This window comes from Bombina bombina, chromosome 1 (assembly GCF_027579735.1).
Source record: "Bombina bombina isolate aBomBom1 chromosome 1, aBomBom1.pri, whole genome shotgun sequence".
NCBI lineage: Eukaryota > Metazoa > Chordata > Amphibia > Anura > Bombinatoridae > Bombina > Bombina bombina.
In genome coordinates this window covers 1483661541-1483687656 of record NC_069499.1, presented here as the reverse complement: position 1 = coordinate 1483687656, position 26116 = coordinate 1483661541, and the positions used below count along the sequence as shown (strand labels likewise).

General features: G+C 44.2%; 1 long non-coding RNA gene across 1 annotated transcript; it reads right to left on the bottom strand.

The window, feature by feature from the left end:
- Nucleotides 1-2152: 2152 nt before the first annotated feature.
- Nucleotides 2153-23770, bottom strand: LOC128653718 (uncharacterized). The gene is made up of 2 exons (XR_008401386.1): nucleotides 14656-23770; nucleotides 2153-13837 (listed from the first exon to the last, which is right to left on the bottom strand). It is a non-coding gene; the product is annotated as an uncharacterized LOC128653718 (long non-coding RNA).
- Nucleotides 23771-26116: the final 2346 nt, after the last annotated feature.

Sequence of the window (26116 nt, the reverse complement as noted above, 5' to 3'; positions counted from 1 at the left end):
ACATTTGCCCAATATAATATACACAAACTGAGTGCCCATAGTAAACTAGTAATACCCTTATTAACTAGGATTACTGCTTACCTTTCCCCTAATGGGGATACTGTCAGCCTTTCTGAGTTAACACAGTCTCTGCATACAAAAATGACTGAACATACCTCATTGCTGTAAAGCAAGAAACCGTTCCTCACACTGAAGTTTTCCTGTACTCCTCAGCTTCTGTGGGAACAGCAGTGGACCTTAGTTACAAATGCTAAGATCATCATCCTCCAGGCAGAAATCTTCATCTATGTCCTGCCTGAGAGTAAATAGTACAACACCGGTACCATTTAAAAATAACAAACTCTTGATTGAAGATAAAATAAAAACTAACAGTTTAACACCTCTTCTCTTTACCCTTCCAGCTTTGCTGTGGTGCTCTCTTTGCTACTTCCTTTTAGGAAGGACAATATCCCACAAGTAAGGATGAATCCGTGGACTCGGTACATCATGCAAAAGAAACACACTTTAAGAAATATATAATTATGAACCAAGGTGACGTCTTTAATACCCAGGGAATTGGTTATTTTGGCCTGCAATGGTGTTTTTTTTATATATCTGACCAAATATTAGTATAGTATCTAACCTACTAATTATTACTTGTACAATTCCACAGTAGTAAACCTACTTAACATAAGGCTCCAGTGAAAACATTTTTTGCGCCCCCCCACCAAAGGTAGCTAAAGGGACATTTAAGGGACACAAAACCCATTTTTTTTTTTTTCGCTATTTAGAAAGAACATGCAATTTTAAACAACTTTCCCATTTACTTTGATTTACTTCTATTACCTAATTTGCTTCATTCTCTTGATATCCTTTGTTGAAAAGCATATTTAAATAGGCTCAGTAGCTGCTGATTGGTGTCTGCACATAGATGACTCATGTGATTGGCTCACCCATGTGCATTGCTATTTCTTCAAGAAATGATATCTGAAGAATGAAGAAAATTAAATAGAAGTAAATTGAAATGTTGTTTAAAATTGTATTCTCTATCTAAATTATGAAAGACATTTTTTTGGGGTTTCATGTCCCTTTAATACTATGCATGCTTCTCTGTTTAGCCAATAAGTAATATTTGGTACACTGTGCTGCATAATGATGTGAGTTTCTATATACACCCTGGTGAGTACACTGCTCTGTATAAATATGATGAGCCCCAAGGCAGAACATAGAGTGATCTGAGATGTCATCGCAGAAAATGCAGCATGTCTGCAGAAAGAACAGGAACTGTTAGCACTTTAAAAAGAACAGCCTAATGTGGAGTAGCACTGAAAAGTTAAACAGAACTGTTCTCTGGCTGCATTGCATAAGTTTTCCTTAGCACAGTGCATCCAGAGCAAAGTGCTGTTTGAAGACAACAGTCAAATATGCAGTAGTGCTGCAAAGCAGCAGTGCATTGATTGTTGTCTGGCTCTGAGATTTTTGCAAGCTCGTTCCCTAGCTTTTCACAGTCTGCAAAGCTGTTTTTCTCTGAATGTAAGACGTTCATATGAGCAATGCACCTTTTTTATTACTACATTTCTATGTTAGACTAAGAGAAAAGGAAACAAATTAATTCAAGAGACATTTTACAATTACTTTTTTTGTCTGCAGCTAATTTGCAATGCAATTTTCAACTACTGCACTAGATTATACAACTTTAAATATTGCTTTATTTTACAGTTAACCAACACATTGCAATTGATCTGGTTCTTTAGTGTAACTGACAAATTTACAATTTTATTTTATTTAAAAATGACCTGCAGAAGATTTTTCATTAAAAAAATATCATCGCAGAAAGTGAAAAAAAGTTCTGTCTCTGGGATGATGAGTATATATACTCTGATGAATATTCTGAATATATTTTCTTTACACTAATAATGAACAATCTTCACTGTGACTTAATGTATCAATACATTGATGACTATACAGCACAGTATAATGATAATGAGTATCTTAACACATAATATGACCACATATGCACATACCAATATATAGACTGGCTGCAAGCCACCCCCCCCCCCCCCCCACCACCAACAACAACAACCCTAGTGCAACTGCACCTGCTGCACTAATGGTAGATGCGCCCCTGATATGACCATATACTTAAATCAAAACTTTGACAACAACAAAAAGCCAGTTTTTATGTTTCATTTTCATGCATGTAGAATTATAGTGCAAGCTAGCCAATTAGAATTCATAAGTAGAACAGGGCATTTTATCTATGATTGAGCTTGCTGGATTTTGTTTACTGTTTGTTCCATCATAGGCTCATTGACTCTCTAAAGAATGTATTTTTTATGGAAGCTTTCAAAATCATATGCTGCCCAACTACAGTCATTGTTTCTTAGCACAGGAAATGGACCACTCTTGTTCAAAAGCCTAAAGTGAACAAAATAGCAAGGAAGGCACATTCCATGTGCTGCAAAAAGTGTAGTTAGAATATATATATAGAATGATTGTATAGAAAATTAGTAAATCTAGGAAAGTATCCCCGCTTGCTTTCCCCCAGAAGTGCAAATTAGATATACAATGTCTCATGCTTTTTGCTTCCAGTACTGTGTTCAACTACAGCAATTCCCCTTTATACAGTATATATATATATATATATATATATATAAATATATATATACACACATATACATACATTTATCTACATTCAGTATATATATATATATTTATATATATATATATATATATATATACACACATATAACTACATACAGTATATACAGTGAATATATATATATATATTTCTAACTATCTACCTATATAATACTATCCAACTGTCCAAACTAAAGTAAAGCTACTTACTACCCCCAGGTTCCAAGTAACAATAAGCTTTTGCCACAGATTTACTAGACACTGTATAACCCCCTCTGTTTTTGTCATAAAAGTTGGCTCAACTGTAATTTAGAGTACAGCTATTGCCCCTTCTGCCCACCTGCAGTACGACTACGTCCTGTTACTCAGCATTATTGTACCCCTGTTTCCCAGCCACAGTACAGTTACTGGCCTTTCTGCTCAACTACAATATGGCTACCCTGCTACCCAGGTACAGTACAGCAACTACTATCCCCTAAACACCAAATAAGGCACCACTACCTATTGTACACCCCATGAGTAATGCAACTATTGCCCAGTGCCTCCCTCTCCCCACATAAACTCAGCGCTGTAATTATTACCCTCTGTATTGTAGCTAAAGGGCAGTTAAATCATTCTGCCACCCCTTGGCAGTACCATTTTTTAAAAGAACAAGAAATCCTAAAGCTGCTGTATTAAAAAAGACTTTTAGTTTTCACAATGCAGGGTCCAATAAAACTGATGTTACGGGCTAATACTCAGCCCCTTACTCATGCTTAGCATGAGCAAGTGCTGAGTATTAGCCTGAAACGTCGCTTTGCTTTATTGGACCCTGCATTGTGAAAAATAAAAGTCTTTTTTAATACAGCAGCTGGAGGATTTCTTGTTGTTTTGAATGCTGTGGGCATGGTAAGCTCACTCCGAGGACTGCTCAACTAAAGGTGTGCTGTTTCCTTACTTGTATATTTGCAGTAACATTTTTGAGCATGATTAAGTGATAATATCCCGAAATGTTGCTTGTTTTTTTGTTGCTCTACCCTTGTGTGATGATTTATTAAAACAGAAGAATATATATGGTTCTGAGGACTGTTTGTATCCAGATGAAATACAGCTAAACCTCTTACATCCAATAATTGTAGAACTACTGCCCCCTATCTCCCAGATGAAGTACAGCTACACCTCTTACATCCCAGCACCAGTACAACTACTGCCCCCTATCTCCCAGATGAAGTACAGCTACACCTCTTATATCCCAGCACCAGAATAACTACTGCCCCCTATCTCCCAGATGAAGTACAGCTACACCTCTTACATCCCAGCACCAGTGCAACTACTGCCCCCTATCTCCCAGATAAAGTACAGCTACACCTCTTACATCCCAGCACCAGTGACACTACTGCCCCCTATCTCCCAGATGAAGTACAGCTACAGCTCTTACATCCCAGCACCAGTACAACTACTGCCCCCTATCTCCAGATGAAGGAAGTACAACTACACCTCTTACATCCCAGCACCAGTACCACTACTTCCCCCTATCTCCAGATGATGTACAGCTACACCTCTTACATCCCAGCACCAGTACAACTACTGCCCGCTATCTCCAGATGAAGTACAGCTACACCTCTTAAATCCCAGCACCAGTACAACTACTGCCCCCTATCTCCCAGATGAAGTACAGCTACACCTCTTACATCCCAGCACCAGTACAACTACTGCCCCCTATCTCCCAGATGAAGTACAACTACACCTCTTACATCCCAGCACCAGTACAACTACTGCCCCCTATCTCCCAGATGAAGTACAGCTACACCTCTTACATCCCAGCACCAGTGACACTACTGCCCCCTATCTCCCAGATGAAGTACAGCTATACCTCTTACAGCCCAGCACCAGTGACACTACTGCCCCTATCTCCTAGATGAAGTACAGCTATACCTCTTACATCCCAGCACCAGTACAACTACTGCCCCCTATCTCCCAGATGAAGTACAGCTACACCTCTTACATCCCAGCACCAATACAACTACTGCCCCCTATCTCCCAGATGAAGTACAGCTACACCTCTTACATCCCAGCACCAGTACAACTGCTGCCCCCTATCTCCCAGATGAAGTACAGCTACACCTCTTACATCCAAGCACCAGTACAACTACTGCCCCCTATCTCCCAGATGAAGTACAGCTACACCTCTTACATCCCAGCACCAGTGACATTACTGCCCCCATCTCCCAGATGAAGTACAGCTATACCTCTTACATCCCAGCACCAGTACAACTACTGCCCCCATCTCCCAGATGAAGTACAGCTACACCTCTTACATCCCAGCACCAGTACAACTACTGCCCCCTATCTCCCAGATGAAGTACAGCTACACCTCTTACATCCCAGCACCAGTACAACTACTGCCCCCTATCTCCCAGATGAAGTACAGCTACACCTCTTACATCCCAGCACCAGTACAACTACTGCCCCCTATCTCCCAGATGAAGTACAGCTACACCTCTTACATCCCAGCACCAGTACAACTACTGCCCCCTATCTCCCAGATGAAGTACAGTTACACCTCTTACATCCCAGCACCAGTGCAACTACTGCCCCCTATCTCCCAAAAGAAGTACAGCTAGACCTCTTACATCTCAGCACCAGTGCAACTACTACCCCCTATCTCCCAGATGAAGTACAGCTACACCTCTTACATCCCAGCACCAGTACAACTACTGCCCCCTATCTCCCAGATGAAGTACAGCTAAACCTCTTACATCCCAGCACCAGTGCAACTACTGCCCCCTATCTCCCAGATGAAATACAGCTACACCTCTTACATCCCAGCACCAGTACAACTACTGCCCCCTATCTCCCAGATGAAGTACATTTACACCTCTTACATCCCAGCACCAGTGACACTACTGCCCCCTATCTCCAGATGAAGTACAACTACACCTCTTACATCCCAGGACCAGTACAACTACTGCCCCCTATCTCCCAGATGAAGTACAGCTACACCTCTTACATCCCAGCACCAGTACAACTACTGCCCCCTATCTCCAGATGAAGTATAGCTACACCTCTTACATCCTAGCACCAGTGCCACTACTGCCCCCTATCTCCCAGATGAAGTATAGCTACACCTCTTACATCCCAGCACCAGTGCCACTACTGCCCCCTATCTCCCAGATGAAGTACAGCTACACCTCTTACATCCCAGCACCAGTGCCACTACTGCTCCCTATCTCCCAGATGACGTACAGTTACACCTCTTACATCCCAACACCAGTGCCACTACTGCCCCCTATCTCCCAGATGAAGTACAGCTACACCTCCTACATCCCAGCACCAGAATAACTACTGCCCCCTATCTCCAGATGAAGTACAGCTACACCTCTTACATCCCAGCACCAGTGCCACTACTGCCCCCTATCTCCAGATGAAGGAAGTACAACTACACCTCTTACATCCCAGCACCAGTATAACTACTGCTCCCTATCTCCCAGATGAAGTACAACTACACCTCTTACATCCCAGCACCAGAATAACTACTGCTCCCTATCTCCCAGATGAAGTACAGTTACACCTCTTACATCCCAGCACTAGTGCAACTACTGCCCCCTATCTACCAGATGAAGTACAGCTACACCTCTTACATCCCAGCACCAGTACAACTACTGCCCCCTATCTCCCAGATGAAGTACAGCTACACCTCTTACATCCCAGCACCAGTACAACTACTGCCACCTATCTCCCAAATAAAATACAGCTACACCTCTTAGATCCCAGCACCAGTACAACTACTGCCCCCTATCTCCCAGATGAAGTACAGCTACATCTCTTACACCCCAGTACCAGTACAACTACTGCCCCCTATCTCCCAGATGAAGTACAGCTACACCTCTTACATCCCAGCACCAGTACAACTACTGCCCCCTATCTCCCAGATGAAGTACAGTTACACCTCTTACATCCCAGCACCAGTATAACTACTGCCCCCTATCTCCCAGATGAAGTACAGCTACAACTCTTACATCCCAGCACCAGTATAACTACTGTCCCCTATCTCCCAGATGAAGTACAGCTACACCTCTTACATCCCAGCACCAGTACAAATACTGCCCCCTATCTCCCAGATGAAGTACAGCTATACCGCTCACATCCCAGCACCAGTACAACTACTGCCCCCTATCTCCCAGATGAAGTAGTTACACCACTTACATCCCAGCATCAGTACAACTACTGCCCCCTATCTCCCAGATGAAGTACAGCTACACCTCTTATATCCCAGCACCAGTACAACTACTGCCCCCTATCTCCCAGATGAAGTACAGCTACACCTCTTACATCCCAGCATCAGTACAACTACTGCCCCCTATCTTCTAGATGAAGTACAGCTACACCTCTTACATAACAGCACCAGTATAACTACTGCTCCTATCTCCCAGATGAAGTACAGCTACACCTCTTACATCCCAGCACCATTACAACTACTGCCCCCTATCTCCAGATGAAGTACAGCTACACCTCTTACATCCCAGCACCAGTGCCACTACTGCCCCCAATCTCCAGATGAAGGAAGTACAACTACACCTCTTACATCCCAGCACCAGTACAACTACTGCCCCCTATCTCCCAGATGAAGTACAGCTACATCTCTTACACCCCAGTACCAGTACAACTACTGCCCCCTATCTCCCAGATGAAGTACAGCTACACCTCTTACATCCCAGCACCAGTACAACTACTGCCCCCTATCTCCAAGATGAAGTACAGTTACACCTCTTACATCCCAGCACCAGTATAACTACTGCCCCCTATCTCCCAGATGAAGTACAGCTACACCTCTTACATCCCAGCACCAGTATAACTACTGTCCCCTATCTCCCAGATGAAGTACAGCTACACCTCTTACATCCCAGCACCAGTACAACTACTGCCCCCTATCTCCCAGATGAAGTACAGCTACACCGCTCACATCCCAGCACCAGTATAACTACTGCCCCCTATCTCCCAGATGAAGTAGTTACACCGCTTACATCCCAGCATCAGTACAACTACTGCCCCCTATCTCCCAGATGAAGTACAGCTACACCTCTTACATCCCAGCACCAGTACAACTACTGCCCCCTATCTCCCAGATGAAGTACAGATACACCTCTTACATCCCAGCATCAGTACAACTACTGCCCCCTATCTTCTAGATGAAGTACAGCTACACCTCTTACATCCCAGCACCAGTATAACTACTGCCCCTATCTCCCAGATGAAGTACAGCTACACTTCTTACATCCCAGCACCAGTACAACTACTGCCACCTATCTCCCAAATAAAATACAGCTACACCTCTTAGATCCCAGCACCAGTACAACTACTGCCCCCTATCTCCCAGATGAAGTACAGCTACATCTCTTACACCCCAGTACCAGTACAACTACTGCCCCCTATCTCCCAGATGAAGTACAGCTACACCTCTTACATCCCAGCACCAGTACAACTACTGCCCCCTATCTCCCAGATGAAGTACAGTTACACCTCTTACATCCCAGCACCAGTATAACTACTGCCCCCTATCTCCCAGATGAAGTACAGCTACACCTCTTACATCCCAGCACCAGTATAACTACTGTCCCCTATCTCCCAGATGAAGTACAGCTACACCTCTTACATCCCAGCACCAGTACAACTACTGCCCCCTATCTCCCAGATGAAGTACAGCTACACCGCTCACATCCCAGCACCAGTACAACTACTGCCCCTTATCTCCCAGATGAAGTAGTTACACCGCTTACATCCCAGCATCAGTACAACTACTGCCACCTATCTTCCAGATGAAGTACAGCTACACCTCTTACATCCCAGCACCAGTACAACTACTGCCCCCTATCTCCCAGATGAAGTACAGCTACACCTCTTACATCCCAGCATCAGTACAACTACTGCCCCCTATCTTCTAGATGAAGTACAGCTACACCTCTTACATAACAGCACCAGTATAACTACTGCCCCTATCTCCCAGATGAAGTACAGCTACACCTCTTACATCCCAGCACCATTACAACTACTGCCCCCTATCTCCCAGATGAAGTAAGGCTACGCCTCTTACGTCCCAGCACCAGTACAACTACTGCCCCCTATCTCCCAGATGAAGTACAGCTACACCTCTTACATCCCAGCACCAGTACAACTACTGCCCCCTATCTCCCAGATGAAGTACAGTTACACCTCTTACATCCCAGCACCAGTATAACTACTGCCCCCTATCTCCCAGATGAAGTACAGTTACACCTCTTACATCCCAGCACCAGTATAACTACTGCCCCCTATCTCCCAGATGAAGTACAGCTACAACTCTTACATCCCAGCACCAGTATAACTACTGTCCCCTATCTCCCAGATGAAGTACAGCTACACCTCTTACATCCCAGCACCAGTACAAATACTGCCCCCTATCTCCCAGATGAAGTACAGCTATACCGCTCACATCCCAGCACCAGTACAACTACTGCCCCCTATCTCCCAGATGAAGTAGTTACACCACTTACATCCCAGCATCAGTACAACTACTGCCCCCTATCTCCCAGATGAAGTACAGCTACACCTCTTATATCCCAGCACCAGTACAACTACTGCCCCCTATCTCCCAGATGAAGTACAGCTACACCTCTTACATCCCAGCATCAGTACAACTACTGCCCCCTATCTTCTAGATGAAGTACAGCTACACCTCTTACATAACAGCACCAGTATAACTACTGCTCCTATCTCCCAGATGAAGTACAGCTACACCTCTTACATCCCAGCACCATTACAACTACTGCCCCCTATCTCCAGATGAAGTACAGCTACACCTCTTACATCCCAGCACCAGTGCCACTACTGCCCCCAATCTCCAGATGAAGGAAGTACAACTACACCTCTTACATCCCAGCACCAGTACAACTACTGCCCCCTATCTCCCAGATGAAGTACAGCTACATCTCTTACACCCCAGTACCAGTACAACTACTGCCCCCTATCTCCCAGATGAAGTACAGCTACACCTCTTACATCCCAGCACCAGTACAACTACTGCCCCCTATCTCCAAGATGAAGTACAGTTACACCTCTTACATCCCAGCACCAGTATAACTACTGCCCCCTATCTCCCAGATGAAGTACAGCTACACCTCCTACATCCCAGCACCAGTATAACTACTGTCCCCTATCTCCCAGATGAAGTACAGCTACACCTCTTACATCCCAGCACCAGTACAACTACTGCCCCCTATCTCCCAGATGAAGTACAGCTACACCGCTCACATCCCAGCACCAGTATAACTACTGCCCCCTATCTCCCAGATGAAGTAGTTACACCGCTTACATCCCAGCATCAGTACAACTACTGCCCCCTATCTCCCAGATGAAGTACAGCTACACCTCTTACATCCCAGCACCAGTACAACTACTGCCCCCTATCTCCCAGATGAAGTACAGATACACCTCTTACATCCCAGCATCAGTACAACTACTGCCCCCTATCTTCTAGATGAAGTACAGCTACACCTCTTACATCCCAGCACCAGTATAACTACTGCCCCTATCTCCCAGATGAAGTACAGCTACACTTCTTACATCCCAGCACCAGTACAACTACTGCCACCTATCTCCCAAATAAAATACAGCTACACCTCTTAGATCCCAGCACCAGTACAACTACTGCCCCCTATCTCCCAGATGAAGTACAGCTACATCTCTTGCACCCCAGTACCAGTACAACTACTGCCCCCTATCTCCCAGATGAAGTACAGCTACACCTCTTACATCCCAGCACCAGTACAACTACTGCCCCCTATCTCCCAGATGAAGTACAGATACACCTCTTACATCCCAGCACCAGTATAACTACTGCCCCCTATCTCCCAGATGAAGTACAGCTACACCTCTTACATCCCAGCACCAGTATAACTACTGTCCCCTATCTCCCAGATGAAGTACAGCTACACCTCTTACATCCCAGCACCAGTACAACTACTGCCCCCTATCTCCCAGATGAAGTACAGCTACACCGCTCACATCCCAGCACCAGTACAACTACTGCCCCTTATCTCCCAGATGAAGTAGTTACACCGCTTACATCCCAGCATCAGTACAACTACTGCCCCCTATCTTCCAGATGAAGTACAGCTACACCTCTTACATCCCAGCACCAGTACAACTACTGCCCCCTATCTCCCAGATGAAGTACAGCTACACCTCTTACATCCCAGCATCAGTACAACTACTGCCCCCTATCTTCTAGATGAAGTACAGCTACACCTCTTACATAACAGCACCAGTATAACTACTGCCCCTATCTCCCAGATGAAGTACAGCTACACCTCTTACATCCCAGCACCATTACAACTACTGCCCCCTATCTCCCAGATGAAGTACAGCTACACCTCTTACATCCCAGCACCATTACAACTACTGCCCCCTATCTCCCAGATGAAGTAAGGCTACGCCTCTTACGTCCCAGCACCAGTACAACTACTGCCCCCTATCTCCCAAATGAAGTACAGCTACATCGCTTACATCCCAGCACCAGTATAACTACTGCCCCCTATCTCCCAGATGAAGTACAGCTACACCTCTTACATCCCAGCACCAGTGCCACTATTGTCCCCTATCTCCAAGATGAAGTACAGCTACACCTCTTACATCCCAGCACCAGTACAACTACTGCCCCCTATCTCCCAGATGAAGTACAGTTACACCTCTTACATCCCAACACCAGTATAACTACTGCCCCCATCTCCCAGATGAAGTACAGCTACACCTCTTACATCCCAGCACCAGTACAACTACTGCCCCCTATCTCCCAGATGAAGTACAGTTACACCTCTTACATCCCAGCATCAGTGCCACTACTGCCCCCTATCTCCCAGATGAAGTACAGCTACACCTCTTACATCCCAGCACCAGTGCCACTACTGTCCCCTATCTCCAATATGAAGTACAGCTACACCTCTTACACCCCAGCATCAGTGCCACTACTGCCCCCTATCTCCCAGATGAAGTACAGCTACACCTCTTACATCCAAGCACTAGTGCCACTACTGCCCCCTATCTCCCAGATGAAGTACAGCTACACCTCTTACATCCCAGCACCAGTGACACTACTGCCCCCTATCTCCCAGATGAAGTACAGCTATACCTCTTACAGCCCAGCACCAGTGACACTACTGCCCCTATCTCCTAGATGAAGTACAGCTATACCTCTTACATCCCAGCACCAGTACAACTACTGCCCCCTATCTCCCAGATGAAGTACAGCTACACCTCTTACATCCCAGCACCAATACAACTACTGCCCCCTATCTCCCAGATGAAGTACAGCTACACCTCTTACATCCCAGCACCAGTACAACTGCTGCCCCCTATCTCCCAGATGAAGTACAGCTACACCTCTTACATCCAAGCACCAGTACAACTACTGCCCCCTATCTCCCAGATGAAGTACAGCTACACCTCTTACATCCCAGCACCAGTGACATTACTGCCCCCATCTCCCAGATGAAGTACAGCTATACCTCTTACATCCCAGCACCAGTACAACTACTGCCCCCATCTCCCAGATGAAGTACAGCTACACCTCTTACATCCCAGCACCAGTACAACTACTGCCCCCTATCTCCCAGATGAAGTACAGCTACACCTCTTACATCCCAGCACCAGTACAACTACTGCCCCCTATCTCCCAGATGAAGTACAGCTACACCTCTTACATCCCAGCACCAGTACAACTACTGCCCCCTATCTCCCAGATGAAGTACAGCTACACCTCTTACATCCCAGCACCAGTACAACTACTGCCCCCTATCTCCCAGATGAAGTACAGTTACACCTCTTACATCCCAGCACCAGTGCAACTACTGCCCCCTATCTCCCAAAAGAAGTACAGCTAGACCTCTTACATCTCAGCACCAGTGCAACTACTACCCCCTATCTCCCAGATGAAGTACAGCTACACCTCTTACATCCCAGCACCAGTACAACTACTGCCCCCTATCTCCCAGATGAAGTACAGCTAAACCTCTTACATCCCAGCACCAGTGCAACTACTGCCCCCTATCTCCCAGATGAAATACAGCTACACCTCTTACATCCCAGCACCAGTACAACTACTGCCCCCTATCTCCCAGATGAAGTACATTTACACCTCTTACATCCCAGCACCAGTGACACTACTGCCCCCTATCTCCAGATGAAGTACAACTACACCTCTTACATCCCAGGACCAGTACAACTACTGCCCCCTATCTCCCAGATGAAGTACAGCTACACCTCTTACATCCCAGCACCAGTACAACTACTGCCCCCTATCTCCAGATGAAGTATAGCTACACCTCTTACATCCTAGCACCAGTGCCACTACTGCCCCCTATCTCCCAGATGAAGTATAGCTACACCTCTTACATCCCAGCACCAGTGCCACTACTGCCCCCTATCTCCCAGATGAAGTACAGCTACACCTCTTACATCCCAGCACCAGTGCCACTACTGCTCCCTATCTCCCAGATGACGTACAGTTACACCTCTTACATCCCAGCACCAGTGCCACTACTGCCCCCTATCTCCCAGATGAAGTACAGCTACACCTCCTACATCCCAGCACCAGAATAACTACTGCCCCCTATCTCCAGATGAAGTACAGCTACACCTCTTACATCCCAGCACCAGTGCCACTACTGCCCCCTATCTCCAGATGAAGGAAGTACAACTACACCTCTTACATCCCAGCACCAGTATAACTACTGCTCCCTATCTCCCAGATGAAGTACAACTACACCTCTTACATCCCAGCACCAGAATAACTACTGCTCCCTATCTCCCAGATGAAGTACAGTTACACCTCTTACATCCCAGCACTAGTGCAACTACTGCCCCCTATCTACCAGATGAAGTACAGCTATACCTCTTACATCCCAGCACCAGTACAACTACTGCCCCCTATCTCCCAGATGAAGTACAGCTACACCTCTTACATCCCAGCACCAGTACAACTACTGCCACCTATCTCCCAAATAAAATACAGCTACACCTCTTAGATCCCAGCACCAGTACAACTACTGCCCCCTATCTCCCAGATGAAGTACAGCTACATCTCTTACACCCCAGTACCAGTACAACTACTGCCCCCTATCTCCCAGATGAAGTACAGCTACACCTCTTACATCCCAGCACCAGTACAACTACTGCCCCCTATCTCCCAGATGAAGTACAGTTACACCTCTTACATCCCAGCACCAGTATAACTACTGCCCCCTATCTCCCAGATGAAGTACAGCTACAACTCTTACATCCCAGCACCAGTATAACTACTGTCCCCTATCTCCCAGATGAAGTACAGCTACACCTCTTACATCCCAGCACCAGTACAAATACTGCCCCCTATCTCCCAGATGAAGTACAGCTATACCGCTCACATCCCAGCACCAGTACAACTACTGCCCCCTATCTCCCAGATGAAGTAGTTACACCACTTACATCCCAGCATCAGTACAACTACTGCCCCCTATCTCCCAGATGAAGTACAGCTACACCTCTTATATCCCAGCACCAGTACAACTACTGCCCCCTATCTCCCAGATGAAGTACAGCTACACCTCTTACATCCCAGCATCAGTACAACTACTGCCCCCTATCTTCTAGATGAAGTACAGCTACACCTCTTACATAACAGCACCAGTATAACTACTGCTCCTATCTCCCAGATGAAGTACAGCTACACCTCTTACATCCCAGCACCATTACAACTACTGCCCCCTATCTCCAGATGAAGTACAGCTACACCTCTTACATCCCAGCACCAGTGCCACTACTGCCCCCAATCTCCAGATGAAGGAAGTACAACTACACCTCTTACATCCCAGCACCAGTACAACTACTGCCCCCTATCTCCCAGATGAAGTACAGCTACATCTCTTACACCCCAGTACCAGTACAACTACTGCCCCCTATCTCCCAGATGAAGTACAGCTACACCTCTTACATTCCAGCACCAGTACAACTACTGCCCCCTATCTCCAAGATGAAGTACAGTTACACCTCTTACATCCCAGCACCAGTATAACTACTGCCCCCTATCTCCCAGATGAAGTACAGCTACACCTCTTACATCCCAGCACCAGTATAACTACTGTCCCCTATCTCCCAGATGAAGTACAGCTACACCTCTTACATCCCAGCACCAGTACAACTACTGCCCCCTATCTCCCAGATGAAGTACAGCTACACCGCTCACATCCCAGCACCAGTATAACTACTGCCCCCTATCTCCCAGATGAAGTAGTTACACCGCTTACATCCCAGCATCAGTACAACTACTGCCCCCTATCTCCCAGATGAAGTACAGCTACACCTCTTACATCCCAGCACCAGTACAACTACTGCCCCCTATCTCCCAGATGAAGTACAGATACACCTCTTACATCCCAGCATCAGTACAACTACTGCCCCCTATCTTCTAGATGAAGTACAGCTACACCTCTTACATCCCAGCACCAGTATAACTACTGCCCCTATCTCCCAGATGAAGTACAGCTACACTTCTTACATCCCAGCACCAGTACAACTACTGCCACCTATCTCCCAAATAAAATACAGCTACACCTCTTACATCCCAGCACCAGTACAACTACTGCCCCCTATCTCCCAGATGAAGTACAGCTACATCTCTTACACCCCAGTACCAGTACAACTACTGCCCCCTATCTCCCAGATGAAGTACAACTACACCTCTTACATCCCAGCACCAGTACCACTACTGCCCCCTATCTCCCAGATGAAGTACAGTTACACCTCTTACATCCCAGCACCAGTATAACTACTGCCCCCTATCTCCCAGATGAAGTACAGCTACACCTCTTACATCCCAGCACCAGTATAACTACTGTCCCCTATCTCCCAGATGAAGTACAGCTACACCTCTTACATCCCAGCACCAGTACAACTACTGCCCCCTATCTCCCAGATGAAGTACAGCTACACCGCTCACATCCCAGCACCAGTACAACTACTGCCCCTTATCTCCCAGATGAAGTAGTTACACCGCTTACATCCCAGCATCAGTACAACTACTGCCCCCTATCTTCCAGATGAAGTACAGCTACACCTCTTACATCCCAGCACCAGTACAACTACTGCCCCCTATCTCCCAGATGAAGTACAGCTACACCTCTTACATCCCAGCATCAGTACAACTACTGCCCCCTATCTTCTAGATGAAGTACAGCTACACCTCTTACATAACAGCACCAGTATAACTACTGCCCCTATCTCCCAGATGAAGTACAGCTACACCTCTTACATCCCAGCACCAGTACAAATACTGCCCCCTATCTCCCAGATGAAGTACAGCTATACCGCTCACATCCCAGCACCAGTACAACTACTGCCCCCTATCTCCCAGATGAAGTAGTTACACCACTTACATCCCAGCATCAGTACAACTACTGCCCCCTATCTCCCAGATGAAGTACAGCTACACCTCTTATATCCCAGCACCAGTACAACTACTGCCCCCTATCTCCCAGATGAAGTACAGCTACACCTCTTACATCCCAGCATCAGTACAACTACTGCCCCCTATCTTCTAGATGAAGTACAGCTACACCTCTTACATAACAGCACCAGTATAACTACTGCTCCTATCTCCCAGATGAAGTACAGCTACACCTCTTACATCCCAGCACCATTACAACTACTGCCCCCTATCTCCAGATGAAGTACAGCTACACCTCTTACATCCCAGCACCAGTGCCACTACTGCCCCCAATCTCCAGATGAAGGAAGTACAACTACACCTCTTACATCCCAGCACCAGTACAACTACTGCCCCCTATCTCCCAGATGAAGTACAGCTACATCTCTTACACCCCAGTACCAGTACAACTACTGCCCCCTATCTCCCAGATGAAGTACAGCTACACCTCTTACATCCCAGCACCAGTACAACTACTGCCCCCTATCTCCAAGATGAAGTACAGCTACACCTCTTACATCCCAGCACCAGTATAACTACTGCCCCCTATCTCCCAGATGAAGTACAGCTACACCTCTTACATCCCAGCACCAGTATAACTACTGTCCCCTATCTCCCAGATGAAGTACAGCTACACCTCTTACATCCCAGCACCAGTACAACTACTGCCCCCTATCTCCCAGATGAAGTACAGCTACACCGCTCACATCCCAGCACCAGTATAACTACTGCCCCCTATCTCCCAGATGAAGTAGTTACACCGCTTACATCCCAGCATCAGTACAACTACTGCCCCCTATCTCCCAGATGAAGTACAGCTACACCTCTTACATCCCAGCACCAGTACAACTACTGCCCCCTATCTCCCAGATGAAGTACAGATACACCTCTTACATCCCAGCATCAGTACAACTACTGCCCCCTATCTTCTAGATGAAGTACAGCTACACCTCTTACATCCCAGCACCAGTATAACTACTGCCCCTATCTCCCAGATGAAGTACAGCTACACTTCTTACATCCCAGCACCAGTACAACTACTGCCACCTATCTCCCAAATAAAATACAGCTACACCTCTTACATCCCAGCACCAGTACAACTACTGCCCCCTATCTCCCAGATGAAGTACAGCTACATCTCTTACACCCCAGTACCAGTACAACTACTGCCCCCTATCTCCCAGATGAAGTACAGCTACACCTCTTACATCCCAGCACCAGTACAACTACTGCCCCCTATCTCCCAGATGAAGTACAGTTACACCTCTTACATCCCAGCACCAGTATAACTACTGCCCCCTATCTCCCAGATGAAGTACAGCTACACCTCTTACATCCCAGCACCAGTATAACTACTGCCCCCTATCTCCCAGATGAAGTACAGCTACACCTCTTACATCCCAGCACCAGTACAACTACTGCCCCCTATCTCCCAGATGAAGTACAGCTACACCGCTCACATCCCAGCACCAGTACAACTACTGCCCCTTATCTCCCAGATGAAGTAGTTACACCGCTTACATCCCAGCATCAGTACAACTACTGCCCCCTATCTCCCAGATGAAGTACAGCTACACCTCTTACATCCCAGCACCAGTACAACTACTGCCCCCTATCTCCCAGATGAAGTACAGCTACACCTCTTACATCCCAGCATCAGTACAACTACTGCCCCCTATCTTCTAGATGAAGTACAGCTACACCTCTTACATAACAGCACCAGTATAACTACTGCCCCTATCTCCCAGATGAAGTACAGCTACACCTCTTACATCCCAGCACCATTACAACTACTGCCCCCTATCTCCCAGATGAAGTACAGCTACACCTCTTACATCCCAGCACCATTACAACTACTGCCCCCTATCTCCCAGATGAAGTAAGGCTACACCTCTTACGTCCCAGCACCAGTACAACTACTGCCCCCTATCTCCCAAATGAAGTACAGCTACATCGCTTACATCCCAGCACCAGTATAACTACTGCCCCCTATCTCCCAGATGAAGTACAGCTACACCTCTTACATCCCAGCACCAGTGCCACTATTGTCCCCTATCTCCAAGATGAAGTACAGCTACACCTCTTACATCCCAGCACCAGTACAACTACTGCCCCCTATCTCCCAGATGAAGTACAGTTACACCTCTTACATCCCAACACCAGTATAACTACTGCCCCCATCTCCCAGATGAAGTACAGCTACACCTCTTACATCCCAGCACCAGTACAACTACTGCCCCCTATCTCCCAGATGAAGTACAGTTACACCTCTTACATCCCAGCATCAGTGCCACTACTGCCCCCTATCTCCCAGATGAAGTACAGCTACACCTCTTACATCCCAGCACCAGTGCCACTACTGTCCCCTATCTCCAATATGAAGTACAGCTACACCTCTTACACCCCAGCATCAGTGCCACTACTGCCCCCTATCTCCCAGATGAAGTACAGCTACACCTCTTACATCCCAGCACTAGTGCCACTACTGCCCCCTATCTTCCAGATGAAGTACAACTACACCTCTTACATCCCAGCACCAGTGCCACTACTGCCCCCTATCTCCCAGATGAAGTACAGCTACACCTCTTACATCCCAGCACCAGTATAACTACTGCCCCCTATCTCCCAGATGAAGTACAGCTACACCTCTTACATCCCAGCACCAGTACAACTACTGCCCCCTATCTCCCAGATGAAGTACAGCTACACCTCTTACATCCCAGCACCAGTGCCACTACTGCCCCCTATCTCCCAGATGAAGTACAACTACACCTCTTACATCCCAGCACCAGTGCCACTACTGCCCCCTATCTCCCAGATGAAGTACAGCTACACCTCTTACATCCCAGCACCAGTATAACTACTGCCCCCTATCTCCCAGATGAAGTACAGCTACACCTCTTACATCCCAGCACCAGTACAACTACTGCCCCCTATCTCCCAGATGAAGTACAGTTACACCTCTTACATCCCAGCATCAGTACAACTACTGCCCCCTATCTCCCAGATGAAGTACAGCTACACCTCTTACATCCCAGCACCAGTACAACTATTGCCCCCTATCTCCCAGATGAAATACAGCTACACCTCTTACATAACAGCACCAGTATAACTACTGCCCCTATCTCCCAGATGAAGTACAACTACACCTCTTACATCCCAGCATCAGTACAACTACTGCCCCCTATCTCCCAGATGAAGTACAGCTACACCTGTTACATCCCAGCACCAGTACAACTATTGCCCCCTATCTCCCAGATGAAGTACAGCTACACCTCTTACATAACAGCACCAGTATAACTACTGCCCCCTATCTCCCAGATGAAGTACAACTACACCTCTTACATCCCAGCATCCGTACAACTACTGCCCTCTATCTCCCAGATGAAGTACAGCTACACCTCTTACATCCCAGCACCAGTGCCACTACTGTCCCCTATCTCCAAGATGAAGTACAGCTACACCTCTTACATCCCAGCACCAGTACAACTACTGCCCCCTATCTCCCAGATGAAGTACAGTTACAACTCTTACATCCCAGCACCAGTATAACTACTGCCCCCTATCTCCCAGATGAAGTACAGTTACAACTCTTACATCCCAGCACCAGTATAACTACTGTCCCCTATCTCCCAGATGAAGTACAGCTACACCTCTTACATCCCAGCACCAGTACAACTACTGCCCCCTATCTCCCAGATGAAGTACAGTTACACCTCTAACATAACAGCACCAGTGCAACTACTGCCCCACACATCCTCAACATCCCAGCAGTTCTATGGGGGTGAAGCTGTGAAGTGCTCCATATATTATGTGTCCTGTTTACTTCAACTTTTTTACCACCTTTGTTAGTCCCCAATTAGTTCTCTCCCAAATATTAAGTTCAAGAACCACCACTGCCAGCAGCTGGACAAGAGTTGCTCTATGCCAGTAAAACTAACCATTCCCTACATAAAAACCCTTCCCTACATTACAGTGGCAGTCACTCTATATTACAGATGCAGTGTAGCTACTGTACAAACACACACACATCCCACCAGCAGTGCAACAATTGTCAGTAATAGTATATGTTCTGCACCCTGTTTCATGGCTGCTTATGAGAGATATTGCTCCTGCTTTTCACTGATATGAGCACTAATTACTCCTGCTCTGTAGTGTCAATGCAGATGTTGCTCATAGTTCCCAATCAGTGTGTAACAGTGCATAACAATAATATATGTATCCTGCATATAAATCACAGTATAGCTATTGCCCCCTGCTGTCCAGTTGTGACACAGCTATTACCTCAAATTTTGTAACAGCACAGCTAATAGCCTGACTTCCTATTAATTCAAACTGACCCCCCCCCCCTCCGTTCCCCAGTCATAACAGAGATATCCCTTCTTTCTTCTCTTTATGTTCACTATCTACTCTCCACAGACTAGATACACTCAACATATCACAGACCATCAGTGCAATACTGGTAATATCTGTTCACCATCTTTGGTCTTCAGCATTTTATTTTATGTTAATGCCTTTTTCATTATATCCCTTCCCCTTAATCTCAGTTAAACTTCTGGTCCATTTTAAAGAAAACTGGCTCACATTGTCATAACTGCCAACCATTCTGCAGAGTGCAATGTTGATATATCCTCTTGTAACTTAATATATCCATTGCCCCCTACACAGTGTAAATTACTGTATTACCCTGGGGAGCACTCAAATCAGCAAGCACTACCCAGGTGCTGAACCAAATATGGGCCGGCTCCTAAGCTTAGATTCCTGATTTTCAAATGAAGATACAAAGAGAGCGAAGAAAAATTGATAATCGGAGTGAATTTGAAAGTTGCTTAAAATTACATGCTCTATCTGAATCATGAAAGAAAAAATGTGGGTTTAGTATCCCTTAAAGTCCATTGTCACAAGTATATTTTGGTCTCATTACTAGTATAGTATGGGTCCAGCATGTTATTGTTTTTGATATCCAGGGTACAATAGCTCTCTTCTAACATATACATTTGGGAAGCTTTTTTCCAGTATACTATAACACTTATGTTTCATCTATGTTATTCTATTATCACATGATTATTTGCATAAATTGTTAATCTATATATTAACAGGTATATTATTTTGAAGTTCATATAATTGCCCTTCATTTACCAGTATATATCCCCCCCCCCCCCAGTATATAATTGTCATTTTGTTAAATCTATTTTGCTCCATCCACATATTACTGCCCTTTAATACTGCCCTTTAATAACCATTTAAATGGATAGGAAGTTTTTATGAATTGTACATGGGTGCATTTCTATTTGAAATACAAACATTTTTGCAATATACTTCCATTAGCAAAAATGCTTTAAGTAAAGGTTATTACAAGTTTCGAGCAGCATATGCACATATCCTGTGAGGCCATATACAGAGTGTCTGCCGCACATTTTGTTAAATAAATCCTTTATTGGAACAGATTAATATACATACAATGTTTCGGACTCGAAATGTTGCATGTACTTTAATCTGTTCCGATAAAGGAGTTATTTAAAGAAAAGGTGCTGTGGACACTCTGTATATGATCTTATCAGTGTAGTTTCTTGCAGAAAACCACAATCTTCATTGGCACGTCTCCTACACTATTTCTGGGAGATACTCAGGGGTCAAGTGCTACAAAAATGTGTGGGAACTCACCAAGACTTCCACCACCCTCACAATTAATATTGTTTTATATATGAACGGTTGAATGGTTGCCTTTGGGCCAGAGAATCCTCCTCTGTAATAGAGTCTCACCCACTTACGGTGCAATAGTCCTATTTCTGCTAAGGGGAGCTAAATAACCCCAGAGCAAGCCACACAGCACCATGTGTTACACACATTGTGGGCTGATCACATAGCAGGACCGCTGACGGGTTTGCATTTAGTGTATTGTAAGAAATGTTACTGCCCATTACTAGAGAATCTCACTATCCCTCTAACCAGACTGTGCTCCAGCTCCTCCCACCAGCAGTGTTTTTGTTCTTTGTCCAGAGGGAACTTAGTTCCACCTGCAAAAATAGTGCAGGAACTCCATTCCGATGCGTTCCTGCTCGACTTGACCCCTGGAGATACTTTGTATATCCTGTGAGGGCCGTGAACCAGTATAGGTATACCGCGCTCATACTGCGGGTTAGGGACCGGAGCCCCGCTGTGAAGTGAAAACCGCATTAAATCGAAACAAGGCGGTTCTAGCTTTCTTTTCACTTGCCAATCTGTTTAAAAACTTGAAAACATGTTTGAATTAACATATATTAGGGGTGCAATAATGCTACGTTTAGTTTAACACTGGCACAGCACAGTATTTATTTAGTATTCAATAAATACTATACCTGTAAAATAGTGACAATTACTATAGTAAAATTTGCCAGACTATAACACTGAGACACAGAAAGCACTCTAATGCTGTAAACAGAGTGAACTGCACATAACAAAATAGTGCCAGTCACTTTTCTCGCAATCTCAAGAAGATTACAGCACTGTTTCAAAATCCTTGGAGGTTGAACTTCAGCTCCACAAAGCGCTGTATTAGCGAAGCGCTGTAAAATGAGGTCTACCTGTATTTAAACACCATGCTTGCTCACAGAGCTGGCTGTTGTGTGTATTGCTGCTGAAGACATAATTTGTGTTATACAAGCTACTGCTTGTAGGGGTGGTGTATGAATACTGGTACATGGGCACTCCCAGAATATGTGCGTATGCTGCTGGAAGACAGTAATAACTTTACTAGAAGCATTTTTGCTAATAAGTATATTACAAAAATGCGTATATTTCACAAAGAAATGCTCCCATGCAAGTTTTATTTTTGACTTTTCTATCCTTTTAAGCAAAATATTTTTGCTCTTTTCACAAGTTTATTATTATACCCTCCTTTGCAGTACATTATTGTCCCTACCCAAAAAAACAATGCCAATAGATGAATATTTACAACCCCATGATTCCAGGGCAAACAAACATTTATTTGCGTTGTCCTCTAAACTCAGAATATTATTTCGCTGGCACACTAGAATATTTACTGTACCTTCATTTTCGGTAAATTATTTTTTGGTATACCTGAATATTTTTACCTTTTAATTCACAGTATATTATTAACATAGCCAAATAAAATATGTGTAGCCCCCTTATCCCCAGCACATTATAGCCCTGGAACTAATGTCCCAATATCATTTATATAATAGTATAGCCCATCACACCAAGAGGCATTCTCTTTGAGTTTATATATATTACTATTCTGGCACATATAATATACATACATACAGGAGAAATGTAAGCAATTATTTAGTGAAGGTCACAGGGCATAAATAAATTGGAATATATTGGTGGTATATAATATACCACCAATAAATGTGAATTTATTTATGCTGTTTGACCTACAATAAATAATTGCTTACAATTCTCCTGTATGTATGTATATTATTCCTGTATATATGTTTATTATTTCCCCTTATTTCTATAATAGTATTTCACTCTGATTTTGAGTATATATTACTATAATTTGCTCACTGTATGATAATGTATTGTTATTCAGTATATTACTGAACTTGCCCTTCAGTATATTAAAGGGATACTGAACCCAAATTTTTTTCATGATTCAGATAAAGCATGCAATTGTAAGCAACTTTCTAATTTACTCATATTATAATTTTTTCTTTGTTGTCCTGGTATCTTTATTTGAATAAGCAGGAATGTAAGCTTAGGAGCCAGACCACTTTTGTTTCCACACCATGGGTAGCACTTGCTGATTGGTGGTTACATTTAGCCAACAATCAGCAAGCGCTACCCAGGTGCTTAACCAAAGATGGGCCGTCTCGTAAGCTTACATTCCTGCTTTTTCAAATAAAGATACCAAGAGAATGAAGAAAAATTGATAATAGGAGTAAATTAGAAAGTTGCTTAAAATCGGAATGCTCTATCTCAATTATGAAATAAAAAAATTGGGTTCAGTATCCCTTTAATTGTTTCGACTCTCAGCAAATTTCTCAGCCCTCAGGAAATGTTTGCCCTCTGTTCACAATTAAATAATTGTATCTTGTTTCAAGTGATATTACTGTCCCTAAACCCCACTATATTTTCACCCTCCAATTTAGTTAATTTTTGTCCTATGCTCATCAACAGTGCCCTCAAAAGCCACCACTGCACCACCCCAATTATTATCACACAGACCAATTAATAATCAAAACCCAACTGTAGTCCACATAATCATAACACTAATCCCCCACAGACAATACACATCGATGGCACAATCACTGTGCAACAACACTTAGAACCCCAATAATCAGCACACAGTAGCCCATAATGTTCAGGAGTCCCTGCTGTTAACACACAATGGCGTCTGCACATGCTGCAAACCTGTAATAAAAATAGCAATCCCAAAATGAGTGTCTGTAATAATTGCAATAAAGTACATTGGTAGCAAACCATTGTTACAATAATATCAGAATATTTGTGTACAAGGATCCCTGAACATTAGTATTGCCCCTGTTTAACATCAGTATATTATTTTCCATCTGTGGTGTATATTATTGCTTAAAAGGAATATGAAACCCAATTTTTTTCTTTCATGATTCAGATAGAACATGTGATTTTAAACAACTTTCTGATTTAATTCTTTTATCAATTTTTTGTTGTTCTCTTGGTATCTTTTGTTAAAAAGCAGGGATGTATGCTTATAAGTCGGCCCATTTCTGGAGCACTATATCGCAGTAGTTTTGCATGAATGTTATTCATTTGCAAGAGCACTTGATGGCAATCTATTTCCTGCCATGTAGCGCTCCAGATGCCTATCTAGGTATCTCTTCAACACACAATATCATAGGAAGTATAGAAGTAAATTGAAAACTTTTATAAAATGGTAAGCTCTGTCTAAATCACAAAATAAAGTTTTTGGGTTTCATTTCCCTTTAAGCCCCCTGGTCACCGATATTGACCATTACTCTCTAGTGAATAAACACCAACGCTCCTCAATATACACTTCCCACACTACTCGGGATGTAAAACTATTCCTCAAGTAGATTGCTATCCATGTCCCAAGTACACAATATCCTTTTGCATCTCCTCCCCTAGTGTATAATTACTTAACATGCACAAGAATACAATTGCCCTAACTCACCTGTATAATATGCACCTGACTTGACTGCCTAAAATATTGTTCATAGCCCCCAATGTACATTCACCTCACAACCCAGTGTATAATTCCTCAGAGTTCTTTATATAAATAATACCTACACATATTATACAATTTATAAATGCACTTAGCACCAAATATGTCATTGTGCCCAACCTGCAACATGCTATTGTTCCAGGAAGAAGTTACAATACATCTGATTGTGCAATATACCATTGTATATACTTGTCTATACTACTAGCTAATTAATTAATATTAAGCTTGGTTTCTAGTATAAAATTACTATGGAGCATATAAATATTCTGGATACTTTCAGCTACTCTACAATATAAAACTGCACTTACCCTCATACTTATATAAATATTCTGGGTACACATTTCTTTCAGCTACTCTACAGTATAAAATGGCACTCACCCCCATACTTATATAAATATTCTGGGTACTTATTGCTTTCAGCTACGCTACAGTATAAATTGCACTTACCTCCATAGCTATATACATATTCTGGTTACATATTGCTTTCAGTTACTCTACAGTATAAAATTGCACTCACCCCCATACTTATATAAATATGCAGGGTATTTATTGCTTTCAGCTACTTTACAGTATAAAATTGCACTTACCTCCATACTTATATAAATATTATGGGTACTTATTGCATTCAGATACTCTGCAGTATAAAATTGCACTTACCTCTATACTTATATAAATATTATGGGTACTTTCAGCAACTCTACAGTATACAATTGCACTTACCTCTATACTTATATAAATATTATGGGTACTTATTGCATTCAGCTACTCTACAGTATAAAACTGCACTTACCTCTATACTTATATAAATATTATGGGTACTTATTGCATTCAGCTACTCTACAGTATACAATTGCACTTAC